This window comes from Erpetoichthys calabaricus, chromosome 4 (genome assembly GCF_900747795.2).
Source record: "Erpetoichthys calabaricus chromosome 4, fErpCal1.3, whole genome shotgun sequence".
Lineage (NCBI taxonomy): Eukaryota > Metazoa > Chordata > Cladistia > Polypteriformes > Polypteridae > Erpetoichthys > Erpetoichthys calabaricus.
Genome location: NC_041397.2, coordinates 212,590,877 through 212,606,129, shown reverse-complemented (window position 1 = coordinate 212,606,129; position 15,253 = coordinate 212,590,877). Strand labels below are relative to the sequence as shown.

General features: G+C 37.7%; 1 protein-coding gene across 3 annotated transcripts in view; it reads right to left on the bottom strand.

Moving 5' to 3' along the window:
* Positions 1 to 14,982, bottom strand: part of cntn5 (contactin 5) — a 1,396,083-nt gene extending 1,381,101 nt beyond the window's left edge. For all 3 annotated transcript variants that reach the window (XM_051926456.1, XM_028800281.2, XM_051926458.1), the window contains exon 1: positions 14,232 to 14,982. The gene's annotated coding sequence lies outside the window, so the exon portion shown is untranslated. The remainder of the gene's footprint in view (positions 1 to 14,231) is intronic.
* Positions 14,983 to 15,253: the final 271 nt, after the last annotated feature.

Genomic DNA, 15,253 nt, shown 5'->3' with positions numbered 1-15,253 from the left:
CACGTTCATAGTTTTCACAGCATTAATCTTGAAAAGCATTAACACATCTGTCGCATCAATGGCAACTTTTTACATTTTCTACTTAAAAATATAAGAACATAAGAAATTTGACAAATGAGAGAAAACCCTTCAGTTCATCAAGCCTGTTTATTAAATTAATAACTAAACTGTCCCAATATCTCAACCAGATTGTTCTTAAAGGTCGTCAAGGTTTCTGCTTCAACTACATGTTTAAGTAGTTTGTTCTAGCGTCACACAACTCTATGCGTAAAGAAGTGCTTTCTGGCTTCAGTTTTAAATGTACTTCTTCTTAATTTCCACTGATGTCCTTTTGAGTACGTGATTCACCCTTAAAATGAAAGAATGTTGCTGGATCTACTTTATCAATGCCTTTGAGGATTTTAAATACCTCGATTAGGTCCCCACACAGAGGTTTCATTCTCAGAGTCTGTCATAGTAGGACCTATCCATAAGTCCTAAGATACACATTGTTACTCTTCTCTGTACAGCTTTAAGTGCTGCTATGTCTTTCTTATACCATGGTGACCAGAACTGCACACAATAATCCAGATTATGCCTTACCAGTGTATTATATAATCTGAATTTGCAGGAAACACTTTTTGATAGTTAGTTCTCTACAAGGATGTGCAACTACACATGGGACTCCTGGTAGTGGTGCAGAGTATGCCTTAGAAGAAAATAGTTACATGCAACCAATAGTAAAAATAGGATATGAGGGGTAGAAAATAAGTTCCATTAACCAGGACGTAATATTAAAGACGAAGAGCGCATTTGGCTCATAACTGCTTAAGGTTACCATTCCCTATGAATCTAGATCAGGGCTCCAGTCTCCAGTGGTGATGTTTGTAATATAAGACACTAGCCAGCAAGATTTCTTAAAAATTATATGTTATGTTTTAGCTATATTTGTAAATACATGTCACACTCTTGGCTTTTTAATGGAAACAAACTGATTTGGCCCTGTGTGAAGGGTGTGTGTACATGAGTGGACCCTGCAAGGTCTGACGCCTTGTTAAGGATTGCTTCCTCCCTTGCTTCCACTCTGGTCAATGTAGCCTCAGACCACCCATGATATTGACTTGGATTAATTAGATTTGAGAATGTAATGATAAAAGATGCACCACTTGGCACAAAAATCCAAACTGCTCAACTTTATTTACAAGAGGTATTTTTTTGGCAAATTAAGGAAAGAAAAAAAATTAAAGAATTTCAGGTAACACACTTGGTCTAACCATACAGTCACCTTTGTCCTTTCCACCAGTGGGGATGGAGCACCTCTAAATGGTTCCCCTATAGGTCAAGTTCAAAAATCTGAAACTTTCTTTTGAACCTACAGTGTCTCTAATTATAATGCTCTCTTTTGCCCCCAAGTATCCATTTACCTCAGAGTCCTGACTTCTCCTTAGAGAAACTAGCTTCCAGCATACGGTTTCTGAACTGCTTGTTCTCTTTTCGTTTCTCTTTCAACATATGGAATAGTGCCCATCAACTGTTACAGCTATGGCCAAGTTCAGTTTTCTGGTGGTCTACAGCTGTTTCCTGGCGGTTCTTTGTGCTTTGTTTCTTGCTGTGGTGCCCATAAAATATTTAATTCTAAGACACCACTCATATTAGCACATTTCACCTCGTAGTGGCTCAATGTCCATCCATCATTACTCAAGAAAACCCTTATAAGTAATAACTGTACGGTCAAAAAAACAAATAACATAAACATTATTTTTAAGCAGCGTGTATTATCTACCAAATAGCCTCGCAAATGTCAATTACACACAGCACAAGGTGAAAAAACAAGAAATAATCACACTAACCTTTTTAAATACTTTTTTGCTAGTCATCAGTGAAAGCAAAGCTGCAAATGGTGATATGGTATATACTGTATAATATAAACAGTAACATAATGGTATTAACTTAAAAAATATATTGCATAAATGTATCTATCGAATACAAAGTAAAAGTGATTAATGGTGAGAAGAAAACACATCTTTCCCTGATGGATGCATCTCCAGACTCACTGAATTACAAACCTAATTATGTCAAACTGACACATCCATTTTATAATATAATAATTTAATTTAACGCAACAGAAACCAGACTCTTTTGGAGTGACAACAATAATATTTTTTAATTCCTCACTTATTCCCTTAACAGAATTGAAGTGGTAGCTGAACCAGAATTAGAACATGAACTGGAAACCCTTTAGTTACAAAACTTTGGTCCACCAATCAAATATATTTCACTAGGTGAAATAATGGGGCTTTTTAAGTATTGCTTCATCCCACACGCATCGCTTTCTTTCAGATTGCATCAACAAAGTAATGAGTCATAAACCTACAGTTACACTAGATGAGCATTACCAGAGTTTAAAACCATTTATTCTTTGAAAAGAAATTTAAATTTTGCATTACTTTTAAACAATTACATTAGTGACTATTCTGCTGAAAAACCAAATCTTTAGGCTTTTAACATTCTTCAATGAGTTGATGGTTTTCACAATTAAATTTCTTATAAAGCTGAATCTCCACTCAATAATCACCAAGTGCTGTTTGGAGTGAAAGTCTATGCACCATTTAACATTCCCTACATCATACAATTAAGTCCTACCTACAGTTTAATGTGGTTATGTCATTTCATTTGGTACAATGCCAAAATATAATGGCCTCGGAATGCAACTCAACTAAGAACAGCATAAATGGCTTTCACATACTTTACCTGTTAAACTGCATGTTTTGCACAAAATACAAGGAATACATGACAACCTGTCTGAACAAATGCATACAGGAATAGATCCTATCTCTCTCTTTTCTTTTTAAGTTTAGTTAAATGTTTAGAGCAAAGTACAAAATCTAACCTCACTTTAAGGAGAAATAAAGGTTTGATGTGCAGACAGTAATAAACCTAATTTTAATGTATGATGTTAACAGCATTGCCTTTGTATGGATACATAAATTATTCAGAAGACAAAATGTACTCATGTCATATTTATATGGTGTTCTCTAGTTATGCAAATCACTCTCCCTTCACCATTCCAAAAAAAACATGAACCACAGCACATTTATTGCTCCCTTTCGTTCAGTCCATGAATTTATATATAATGTGGTACCATCATGCTCACCATCATTATATACTGCTTTATCTAGGTACAGAAAAAGTCCATACATTAAAGCAAAACATTAGCATTAATAAGAACACTCAAAGTACCAAGCATAAAACCAAAATCAATGCAGAATTGACTAACCATAAGTCACTGAATTAAAAAAATAAGGTGTAGTCCATAAATCAAATTGTTTTGCACACTTTAAAACATGCTATAATTAAAGAGATGGAGGATGGTAATTTCTACTTTAAATTATTATATGCCAATAGGTTTAACTTTTATTATGTCAATAGAATTATCTTTTTTCAAGCCTAAAATAAATATATTCAGTGTGTGTAAATGTTTGCAATGATTGCTCATAAGCATTACTAGAGAACACTGGGATTCAATTTTAGTTGAGGAACTGCGAAAAGATTTGAAAGACTACAAGTGAGATTACCAGCAAATAACAAGAATCAAACAGTGTCACCAGGGCACACGATCATACACTTCAATTTGAAATTGTGATAGATGGGTTAAAAAGGCTAAAGGGATACACAGCACTCCTCGGCAGAGGTGTGTACTATATTAAGGTAGTCATATAGAAGGTCATGGAAGTGGTGAATGATGTGTGAGGAAAGATGGGGTGGAGGAATAAAAGAGATGAAGTAGAAAGATCAAACCTACTAAGTGTTTGCCTTCTTTGTACCTAACATAGTACATACTGGGAACATCCATCCATCCATCCATTTTCCAACCCGCTGAATCCGAACACAGGGTAACGGGGGTCTGCTGGAGCCAATCCCAGCCAACACAGGGCACAAGGCAGGAAACAATCCTGGGCAGGGTGCCAACCCACCGCAGATACTGGGAACAAGGATGGTCAATTCAGGGGACCGCAGACATTTCCTGAACTTATATAATACCGATAAAATGTATAATCCCTAAAACTCCTATAACACCTATTCTTATTTTACTTCCTCTTCATCTTTCCCCACTTCTTTGTGGGAATAATGTGCTTAATCAAACTTCTCCAATCAGCTCAGTCCTGCAGATCCTCACCAGTCAAGCCCTTTTCCTTCAAATCGTCTTTCACTCTATTCATCCACCTCCACTTTGGCCTCATTTGCTTTCTCTTCCCCTTTTCGTATTAAACAAATGCATTTTCTGCATTTAATTTATTACATTTCTTTAACTAGTTGCCAATTAACAATCTGATGCAAATGACAAATGGACCAGCAGCTCCCCATCTTACTTGGTCCTATTTACACTTGTGTGTCTGTTCATCATTAAGTATCTGTTTTAATAAAGGAAAAAGTGAAGGACTGAGAAGGACCGGCCATGAAGACCCCTGATAAAGATAGAAGAGAACAGCCAAAACTTCCTTCTAATTCCAGACTTCAGCTAATAAAGACAGCCTGAAATACTCAAGGACACTAGTGGATATTAAGGAGAAGTGTATTTAACACTGAACCAGGAATCACTTCTTTATGCACAAAGTTGTTGGAATCTGGGACAAACTACAGAGTCATGTAGGTGAAGCAGAAACATTGCAAACCATTAAGAAGCATTTTATTGTGATACTGGGACATCTTACCTATCCTGTTTTTAAAATTGCATATGCCCTTACTTTCTTATATGCACCACTAGATTACACCCTAGAGGATTCTTTGGGTTTTGGTTTTGTTTTTTTTTTTTTTGGAAAATGCTAAGGACAAACTTTTACACTTCAACAAGTGTAAGAGTCAAGACTCTTACACTACATTTTGACTTGGCTAACACTAAGGAAAAGTGCTTCTCAACATATAGTCTGAGGAGAGTTTTGCTAGTGGGCAGCAGTGTTATTTCAAGTGTATTATGCAGCAAATACAATCATAAGTAAGTATGTAATTTACGCATTAAATAGTTATAGTATGTGCAAATGTGGCCTTGTATTTTTCTTCTCATATTTCTATATTTTACAGATAGGTTTATCTTGCATTTATATATTGTCATAGAGGATACAGACTTGATGGCATCCCAGCTGGGAAAGATAATTCTTTACACTGCAGGGAGGCCTTTACAATTAATAAATGGAGTGAAGCAGCCTCCTGTAGCAATGTGCTCCCCCAGTGCAATAGGTAGCAACATCCCTCTGGTGGATCTCTCATGTGCGCACTTGCAGGGCTGCAAAGGGGTTGTAGTTCTATATGGTAGCCTGGCTTTTTTCTTAGGAGCTGCCAAAAGGAGCCCCTTGTTTTAAGGAGGTTCTGCCTGACATAGAAGTGATTTCTGGTGTAATAAGGTGGGCATGGAAGTAACTCCCCAGTCTGGCATAAAGAAAGCCACTCCACCTTATCTAAAGGAGTTGAAATTGGGCATGGAGGAAGGACAAAGCTTGTCTGGGAGGACTGGAGAAGGAAAAGAACTGCATTATGTTTCTATAAAACCTGTGAAGAATCCTGTTGGAAGGTATTTCTTTATAATACAACTAGCTGTGTAAGCTCGTCCTGTAAAAAGCCCGGGCTCCTAGAAACCATGGATTCTGGCACTTCAATAAATCAATCGCATTGGTTGTACATTAACGCCTAAGCTAGGTTCTCTTTCCTTGGCTGTTTCGTTTTGCCAACATGCTCATCTCCGTTGTCTATCAGCGGCTATGCGAGTTTCTCTCTCCTTTGAGGTTTCGTTTTGCTGATGTGCTTGCCTCGCTTGTATATTAGTGGCTAAGCGACTTTCTCTTTTCTCGGCAGTTTCACTTTGGGAACAGAGTCGCTTTCTTTGAGATTCATGCTGTAGCCTCACACTTCCGGGCTGCCTCACACTTCTGGGCCAGACAGACAGACACACACACTTCCACGCCTAGATGTTTATATATAAGATATTCACATGAACCTGGGACTTGTGTCTGTGAGATTGTGTCTGGGGTTTGGGCTCTGTTACACCCTGCATAGGTCACAATATATAAACACATATGTATTTAGTATTGTATTGTGATACAGTATATGAATTATAAAAAGAGACTCTAAGACTCCTTAACAAGTGGAAAGACAAGACGCATATTATTATCATTATCATCAGAGCCAGAGTATCTGGTACAACAGGATCGTGGACAAGGTCTTGTTGAAGGCTGAGGTGGCTCTCCAACTGTGTCCTAGTAGCTTGTTCTAGAAAACAAATAATGGCTGTGTGGCTTAGTGGCTGCCAGTATGACAGAACTCAAATGTTAGAACATGGCAAGAAATATTATATTAAAATAAACATCTAGAGACAACATAGAAAACAAGATATAGCTGAATATCAAACACTACATATTTTACATAATCATGAACATGCTGGAATATTTTCATTACAATGAAAAAAGATAAAAAAAGGAGTACATATGGAGATGTACTGTTTGTTGAATTAATTTTGGCAAATGATATTTTAATATAATATTTGACATTAGTTTGTGAGATAATAACTATTTTGTATCTGAGAGTTTGCCCCTACAAAATCAGAGAAATGCATTTTAGGAAGAAAAGGACCCATGTACAGATGAAGACTAATGATTGCAATGTTAAACCTAGGAAACCTGGAATTGGGTTGATGGATAGCATAAATTTGAATTTTGCCCAGACACCTGCCCACATCTAATCCCAAAATAAACTATAAATAGCTATTCTCCGCTAGTAGGAGATTACTTATGAGCAAAAATGTAAAAAATAGTATTTACTAGCAAAGAAGAAGGGTGGAGAGAGAAAAGAAAGAGGACATAGGTATGGTGACTAGATATTGTGTGTGTGGGAGTTGAGATGGAAAACAAGATGCCCCATGGTCAAAAAAGAGCACTATCACTCATAAAGGTAAGCCTAGTGTGGCTTATATTACATAAGGCTCCATGAATATGAAATAAAATCTATTTTATTTGAACACTGAGGCATCACCAAATTAGTGTCTGGTTCTAAGGATAGACATAGTTTATTTTTGTATACATTAACAAAAAATAATATTCTCAGTCAGTCATTCTCAAAACTGCTAAATCCAATTCTGTATCTTGGGTGGTTGCAGCCTATTTTGGCAACACTGGACTTAATTCAGGAACCAGTTATGGAAAGGACCCCAGCTAATCGTAGGTCCCACTTACACATACACCACATTTGCACTCACACTGGAACCAATTTAGAGTCACCAATTAATATGACTTTAATGTTTTTAGGGATGTGGGAAGAAAATCAGTTCACACATGAGGAGTATGTGCAAACTTCAGACTAACATTGACTGGGTTTGAGACCAAAGCCTAGGATGCTGGATCCATAAAGCAGCAGAGCTCACCACTGCGCTTCTGTGCCACCTTAACAAAAATAACATATGGTATGAAAAAATGTAAAATATGCTGCTGTTCCACACATAAAAGTTATTGCAAGAAAAGGAAACTGTATTTTTTGTCTTCTTACTTAGTGAATCTAAAATGTATTATATAATGGTTTTAATACATTCTGAACACTCAGTCAATACTGACTCTTTTACAATAAGAAAGACAAGCCTACTTTATTAGATGAATAGGCCATGGTTTACTTTCTATCAGCACCAGGGGTAATTGCTAATACAGTCAATAACTGAGGTAATCAATAAATAATATGAATGAATCATTAATTGAACACTGTATGTGATATCCATCTCCACTGTGCAGTCAATAAAACAGAGGAAAAAAGAAGAGGTACTATAACTCCTGTTATTGACTTACTCAACAGAGGCAGTATTTTCTCACTACCATTTCCTTTAAAGCTATCTTTTTTATCTTTTTGTTCTAAAGACAACTGCATAGTCATGGGTCCATGGTTATCTTGGACAGTAAGTTATCAATCACATACTGATTCTGATACTTATAGCTACAACTCTTTGAGAAAAAGTACAAATAAGAACATACCAGAAGGCCTCAAGTATTCAGTGAGGAAATACAGTAAAGGCACAAATTCATTTTAGCCTCCCTGAACTCATCTTTAAAGTTATATTTTTTAAATTAAAATGAGGAAGAAAACTATTACTTTAAATTCAAGGGCTAAATCCCACCTACTGTGCTGCCTATATGTCCATCCATCTATTCATCCATTTTCAGAACCTACTCTTTTAAAACACAGCATTACAGGTATACTGACAGCAATGAGTACAAGGCAGGAATGAGCCCGTGTTGGGACTCCAGACCATTGCAAAACACATTCACTTATGCTAGGCCAAGCTGGACCCACCTGTTAACTTAACACACATATCTTAATCCATAAAAATGTAAGGATATTAAAGTGAGGGACAATCTTTCAGTCAATAGAAGTTCTTTTAACATTATTAAAGTTTTATTTGATGTCATGAATATAAGGCTGTCAAATATTTAGCCCTATATACAATTGTTTTTACCTTTTACCTAAATCAATAAGACTACAAAATATTTGGCCTATTATTTTTAAATTAACACAACTGTAACTATTAACATACAAGAGCATGCTGAAGTTTGAAAGAATGCCATTCTAGACTTTTGCTTTGGAACCACTAGGTTGTCAAGCTGATGTGCAACACAGCTGGGAATAAGGTAAAAATCTCCATTAGAGACTCAACAAAAACAAGATCTCACTTTTTAGACACCATAGACTGAGCAGCCTGAAATGGTTGCAACAAATCAGCACCCCTTCCCTCCCCCTTTTGCAGTAGAGCAGAAGCAGCAATTAGAAGTTAACTTATGGCCAATAGAGCTAATGGCATCTATTTTGAATGTGGGAGGAAACTGGAGTCCCTGGAGAAAACCAAGTTAGACATGCACACTGCATATATCATTCTGTCTTGAGATCAAAAGATGCAACTCTAATAATTTAATATCCATCATTTTTTTTGATGGAAGCATAGTGGCTCAGTAGTTAGCATTGATTCCTTCTGGATCCAGAATCTTGGATTTTAATCCTTCAGCAGACTGTTGTTTCTGTTGTGTTTGGACATTTGCGTTGTTTCTGTTGCGTTTGGACATTTGCCCTATGTCCGCATTGGTTTTGCTCTATGTCCAGCATTTTTACCACTCCAAAAGGCATACAGGTTAAAGTATGTAAACTGGCAATTCAAACTGGCCCTGTAGGAGTGTGTTTAGAGGTGTATATGCATGAGTGAGCCCCATAATGGGCTAGCACCGCAACAAGGGCTGTTTCCTACCTTGTGAACACCACTGCAAAAATAAGCTCCATTCACAGCAACCCTGTATTGGATTAAGCAGGTCTATGAACATTATGTTACAATATGTCCACGCCTCATCTTTACCTACTAGGAAATAATTTTGTTAAAAAAAAATAATAATTCCACTTTTGTTAGTAAGAACCGTGATAGCAATGTGCCATGATGGAATAACCAGACTACCCTGTCCTAACTAAAATTCTTCAGCTCCTCCTAGGGAATTCCCAGGCGATTCTTGGACAGTTGAGATACACAGTCCCTCTAGTGGGTCCTGTGTCTGTCTGTTGGGTGTTATTAGAGGAGGCAAACAGAGGATATCCTAACTATATATGCAAACAAATGCTAACTGCTCACCTATTTTAGAAAATCTTAGCTCAGTCTAAGTGGAAAGCATTGACAAGAACACTCACGCTCAAATGTTAGTGCCCCTAATAAAGCAACACCAACCATTTAAAGTTCTTTAAACTTTCAGCTCTTTTATTTAAAGGTAACTTATACGTGACAATTTACACTTGGGATACTGTGGAAAAAAAAACTCAAACAAGGCCTGGATAAAATGTAAAAACTAAATATAAATAGCATCCCAATGCAGTTTAAATATGGCAAGAAAATGTTCTGAGGCATTAATATACAAGAGGACTAATACGCTTCTAATTTGCCAAAACCAAATTGTGTGTGTGTGTGTGCGTAAGTGCATTGTACAATGTGATGTTACTTCTAAATAAGCATGCGCCTTCTAATTATTTATATATGGAGACACCAGCAAAACCAAGGAGTTGGTGGTGGATTTTAGGAAGCCCAGACCCCTCATGGACCCCGTTATCATCAGAGGTTAAACTGTGTGCAGATGGTGCAGACCTATAAATACCTGGGAGTGCAGCTGGATGATAAATTAGACTGGACTGCCAATACTGATGCTCTGTGTAAGAAAGGAGAGAGCCGGTTATACTTCCTTAGAAGGCTGGCGTCCTTCAACATCTGCAATAAGATGCTGCAGATGTTCTATCAGACGGTTGTGGCGAGCGCCCTCTTCTACGCGGAGATGTGCTGGGGAGGCAGCATTAAGAAGAAAGACGCCTCATGCCTGGACAAACTGGTGAGGAAAGCAGGCTCTATTGTTGGCATGGAGCTGGACAGTTTGACATCTGTGGCAGAGCGACAGGCGCTAAGCAGGCTTCTATCAATTATGGAGAATCCACTGCATCCACTAAACAGTGTCATCTCCAGACAGAAGAGCAGCTTCAGCGACAGACTGCTGTCAATGTCCTGCTCCACTGACAGACTGAGGAGATCATTCCTCCCCCAAACTATGCGACTCTTCAATTCCACCCGGGGGGGTAAACGTTAACATCATACAAAGTTATTGTCTGTTTTTACCTGCATTATTATCAATCTTTAATTTAATATATATTTTTTTTGTATCAGTATGCTGTGAATTTCCCCTTCAGATTAATAAAGTATCTATCTATCTATCTATCTATCTATCTATCTATCTATCCATAACATTTTCAAATTCACTAAATGCAATTCAGGCTAGAGATAGAGCACACAGCAGGAACGAACCATGGAAGGCGAGACATAACATACAATAACGCAACATCCTCAAACTGGTGTAATCTAAGTCAGGATCAAGGAGGCCTGAGCCTATCTTGGTAGCAGCAATTGCAAAGAAGGAACCAGTCCTGTACAGTGTGTTTGCTATGCCCACTCATGCGCACACCCACAGTGGGTCAATTTGAAATCACCAGTTAACTTAATGTTCCAGTCTTCGGAGATGTGGAATAAAAACCAGAGAAAAACACGATGCAAACACAAAGAACAAATGTAAGCACCACACAAAAAACAACTGTGCATGCGATTCAAAACAAGGACACTGCTTCCATGAAACAGCGGCAGTAATTACTGCATCACTGAGCCACCCTATACAGATTGAATATTGTAGATTTGTAAATATCATCTGAGTTAACAAAACACTTTCTTTCGTATATGAAGCATCCAGTAATGGTATAAGTTGTTAATTATGGTACATAATTTAAGGGTTAACTGGCTACCTGACTGAATTGAAATGTTTTTCCTGTTACTGTAATACCTTTACAATAAAAGGTAGCACAAAATAGTAAATGCAGAATTACTAAAATAAAACAAATACAATTATATTTACACCTTTTATCAACATCTTTCAATTAAGCAAACACAAATTACATTAAGATATTCTGAACAAAGCAAAAAAGGCAGGACCAGTTTCAAAAACTGTAAAACAACTGTTAAAACAAAGTAAACAATGACTAAAGATCAGAACAGCACAACACATCTTTCATAAAATTGCTTTAAAGTATAAAGTATAGTCTTGTCTGGTGATCATCAGATCTTGAGTTTAACCCTAAAAATATCTCAGTCGAAGGTGCGTCTAATGATGAGTGTCTAGATGTTTCAGGAACACAATTATTAAAAGTATAAATACTAAGAAATGAATATATTATGAAGGTAAAAAAAAACTAACCTTTGTCATATTACAGAACGAGACAAGACCACTTTGGACACAATTTCATAAGTTATGTAACCATTTATAAACTCGAGATAAAACTTGAAAATCTTTTTACACAGTTTATTACATATTACACATGATAAAAAGTCATTAATTTTGTTTCACAATTACGACTTTGTTAATAGTCTGGAGCACATATTCTGAATAATTTTGAGAAGGTCAAAAATATAACATGTTACAAAGTTCACTGGTAGAACAGTTTAAACCACCTTGGGGATGAAGATATTCAAAGTAGTATGCCAAACAGAGAAAAGCTTATTTAACCTGCTTATTTAGATGGAGTACTGTAAGGGTGAATATACTTTTAACCACTGAAACATGGTCAACCACTACTGCCACAGTAACATTTTTTGGCTTAAGGCCATTGCCGTAACAATATTATAAGAATAAACTGATATGAATTGAATTGACAACTGTCAATAATTCACTGTCACCACCACTATCTTGAAAGGAATTAGTCAAGCGGGAATTACCGTTGGATGCTTTCTAGTAATGTGCAGGCAGAATTACACAGGGATTAAAAATCTTCAAGTGTTCTACTTTACTCTTTGTAAATAATTCAAGGCATTTGCAAATGCTTTGCATACAAATAAATTTCCTAAAGATTGACAGATAAATCCACCCACTTTCCAAATATAGTACATATGCACCTAGTCTTATGGCACACTGGAACTTATCGTAGAAGCAATGGGTGAAAGGCAAGACGACACAAGGCTCTGAGTGAGAAACGGGAGCATGCAGCCACTCAAATTGATGAATAGCCTAAAAGCATTTAGCTGGTCTGTGGGATTAAACCAGAGGACGCACTAGCAACAAATGCTGTTATAAGAGAATATGCAACTATCTTATCATTGGCACCCTAGCTTGAGATTTGCCTTTCATTGTCTTTAAATGTGTAATAAAAGCTGACCATCAAAGATCTAATTATTTTAAAATGATTACTAATATAATCTTTATTTTCCGACTACAGTTTAAGGATTTACTTTGCTTTCCCAGACTGAAAAAATACATTTTTTGATGCATCTCTCTTTTGATATCTATTAACTCTTACACTGTTTCTTTCTTTTTCTAATTTTCGCAACCAGAATCAGACTAGCACTGTACAAAGTACTGAACATACCACATTTTCATTTACCTACAGTAAAGATGTAACTTCATTAGTAACTTAATGAAGGGAACCCTTTCCATAAACATAAATCAAAGAACTACCCCTTGCGATGTAGTGAATCAGAGAAAACTGCTTCCCCAACTCTAATAATTAAATGCTTTACATGTGATTCAACAAAGATATGTCAAAATCCACACAGAATGTACTAGATATTAGTACAGCTCTTTCAGATGGTTTAAATACATTCACTTCCCACACATATTGTAGCCCATGCTGACCTATTGTAAAATACCTTTGCTCTTTCAACACCCTTCCCATTACAAAATGCAAGCGTGACGCACGATTTTTCTACCCCCTTTTCAATGTTATTTTTATTACTGGAAACCAATATTTCCAAGCAGTAATGCTAACCTAACCAACCATTGTAAAATAATTCGGATGCCAAGTAATACAAGATCCAGTACCCTTATCGTTCTAATACTTCCATAGTATCCAAGCAACTCTAAGACGTGCTGTAACACCTTCTTAGCTTCTTACTTATATCCGCATTTTAATATACCCTGTTGGCTGGTTTTAACTGCCTGCCAGAGACCCCCGTTACCCTAAATGACGCTTTGGCCAGCGCTCCGCTAACACAAGGGTGCCGTCAGCAGCTTTTCGCGAACAAACCCGACCATAGCGTTCAGCACGTGATCCCGACACACCCACTCACAAGCGGGTCCGAACTTCGGCTGCTGTGACAAGCGTGGTTATTACTGCGCAGGACGCTTTCACGTGGTAAACAAAGTAGTACTCCGGCTTGTCCTTTCATAACGGTCTGTGCGTAAGTACCAATTATCGGTCACTTCAAACACAACCTGTTAACATAAAAGCACAAAGCCCCAGCGGCTCTGGTGCATGCAGACTACATATTCAATATCTTAGAAGAGGGGAAGCGAGAACAGGTGATTAAGAAGGACAAGGTATCCCCTGCAACCAAAAATGTATTTTTCCAAGTCCAACTTGAACAAGCACAACTATTAATTTGCACGTCTGAACTCCATAGTGGATATTTCCCATTGGCACAACTTGTGCATTTTTAGGAATAAACTGCCATGCTTTTGTATTGTCCCGGTATGTATTCCCAATATAGATTGGAAATCACATTTCAGTCAGTCAAATCAAATTAAAGAAAAAAAAAATCTCACGGTGGTCCGAGAATCCTGGTGTGTACAACAAATGTGGCATGTTCACCACTTCGGGGACCTGCCCTGGATTACTTGTAGTAAGAAAGGAAAGATGGTTAAAAGCGATACACTGTATACATAACTACTTACGGAAAATTAGCCGGTTTCTCCGTTGTATTACTCTTCCTCTTTATTGTGACGAATGTGCGTGTCTTTTTGTCCCCCAAAAAATCCCGATGTCACCTTTAAGGTTTGATGAACCGGCAATCCCAGAACACGTTTTCTTAAAGCCTGTTGGGAAGCGTCAGAATGGCACTGTAGCTTCCAGCATCCAGGGGGTGTCTTCAGCGTCTAACTAACGATCGGACACACACGGATTACATCCTCCGGCTCAGACCTTTCAGTTTTCCACTTAACTTGCTCGCGTAGGTCTCCTCGCTTCTCCGTGTCTGTCTCGCTCTCCCTCCCTCTCCTCTTTTCTCCCTCTCTCCGCAGTATTGTCCGGCGATTCCTCTGCTACACCTCTTTAACAATCGAGTGTCGTTACAGCGTAATTCAAAAACGCACGGGTGCTACACATCTGATCCAGTGGCCGTTAGCTTCACTTGCGCCGCGCTGTGCTTCCAGTTGCTGTGAAGCTTCCACTATTCCTGGTTGTGTCGACTCGGATATCTCCGCTTCTACCAGCGAGCCGCGTAGTGTCCCTCGGCGCCTGAGCAACTGTGGAGCATTTTGATTTTGTCTAATGAGGCTCGGCGAGCTATCTGACTCTTCTTTTTATCTGTCTTCAGCTAGTATTATTTTTTTCTGGCTGACAGTTTTACTGTCGCTTTTTTGACAAATATAATCTCTCGGTGGCTATGCTGTGGTAAGTGGCGAAAAAAGAGCTCGTTTAGAGCGAGGGTTTTCAATGTCTGGAAGCGCGCGTTGAAAAGCTGCACCTAGTCAGGTTTTCTCTTTAGCATCATTATAAAGAAAAGGAAAAAAGACAAAATTATGAGAAATAAAGCCCAGGTCATTCAGTTTACTGTATTACCACAACGCCTAGGCTGAAATATTGGAAGTATCCCCGATAACAAAGCGAGAGAACAAATCCCTTACACGTTTACAGAAAGTGCAAATTAAACTAATGATGTATTAAACCGTAATTCAAAAACAATGTAAAGTCTAGC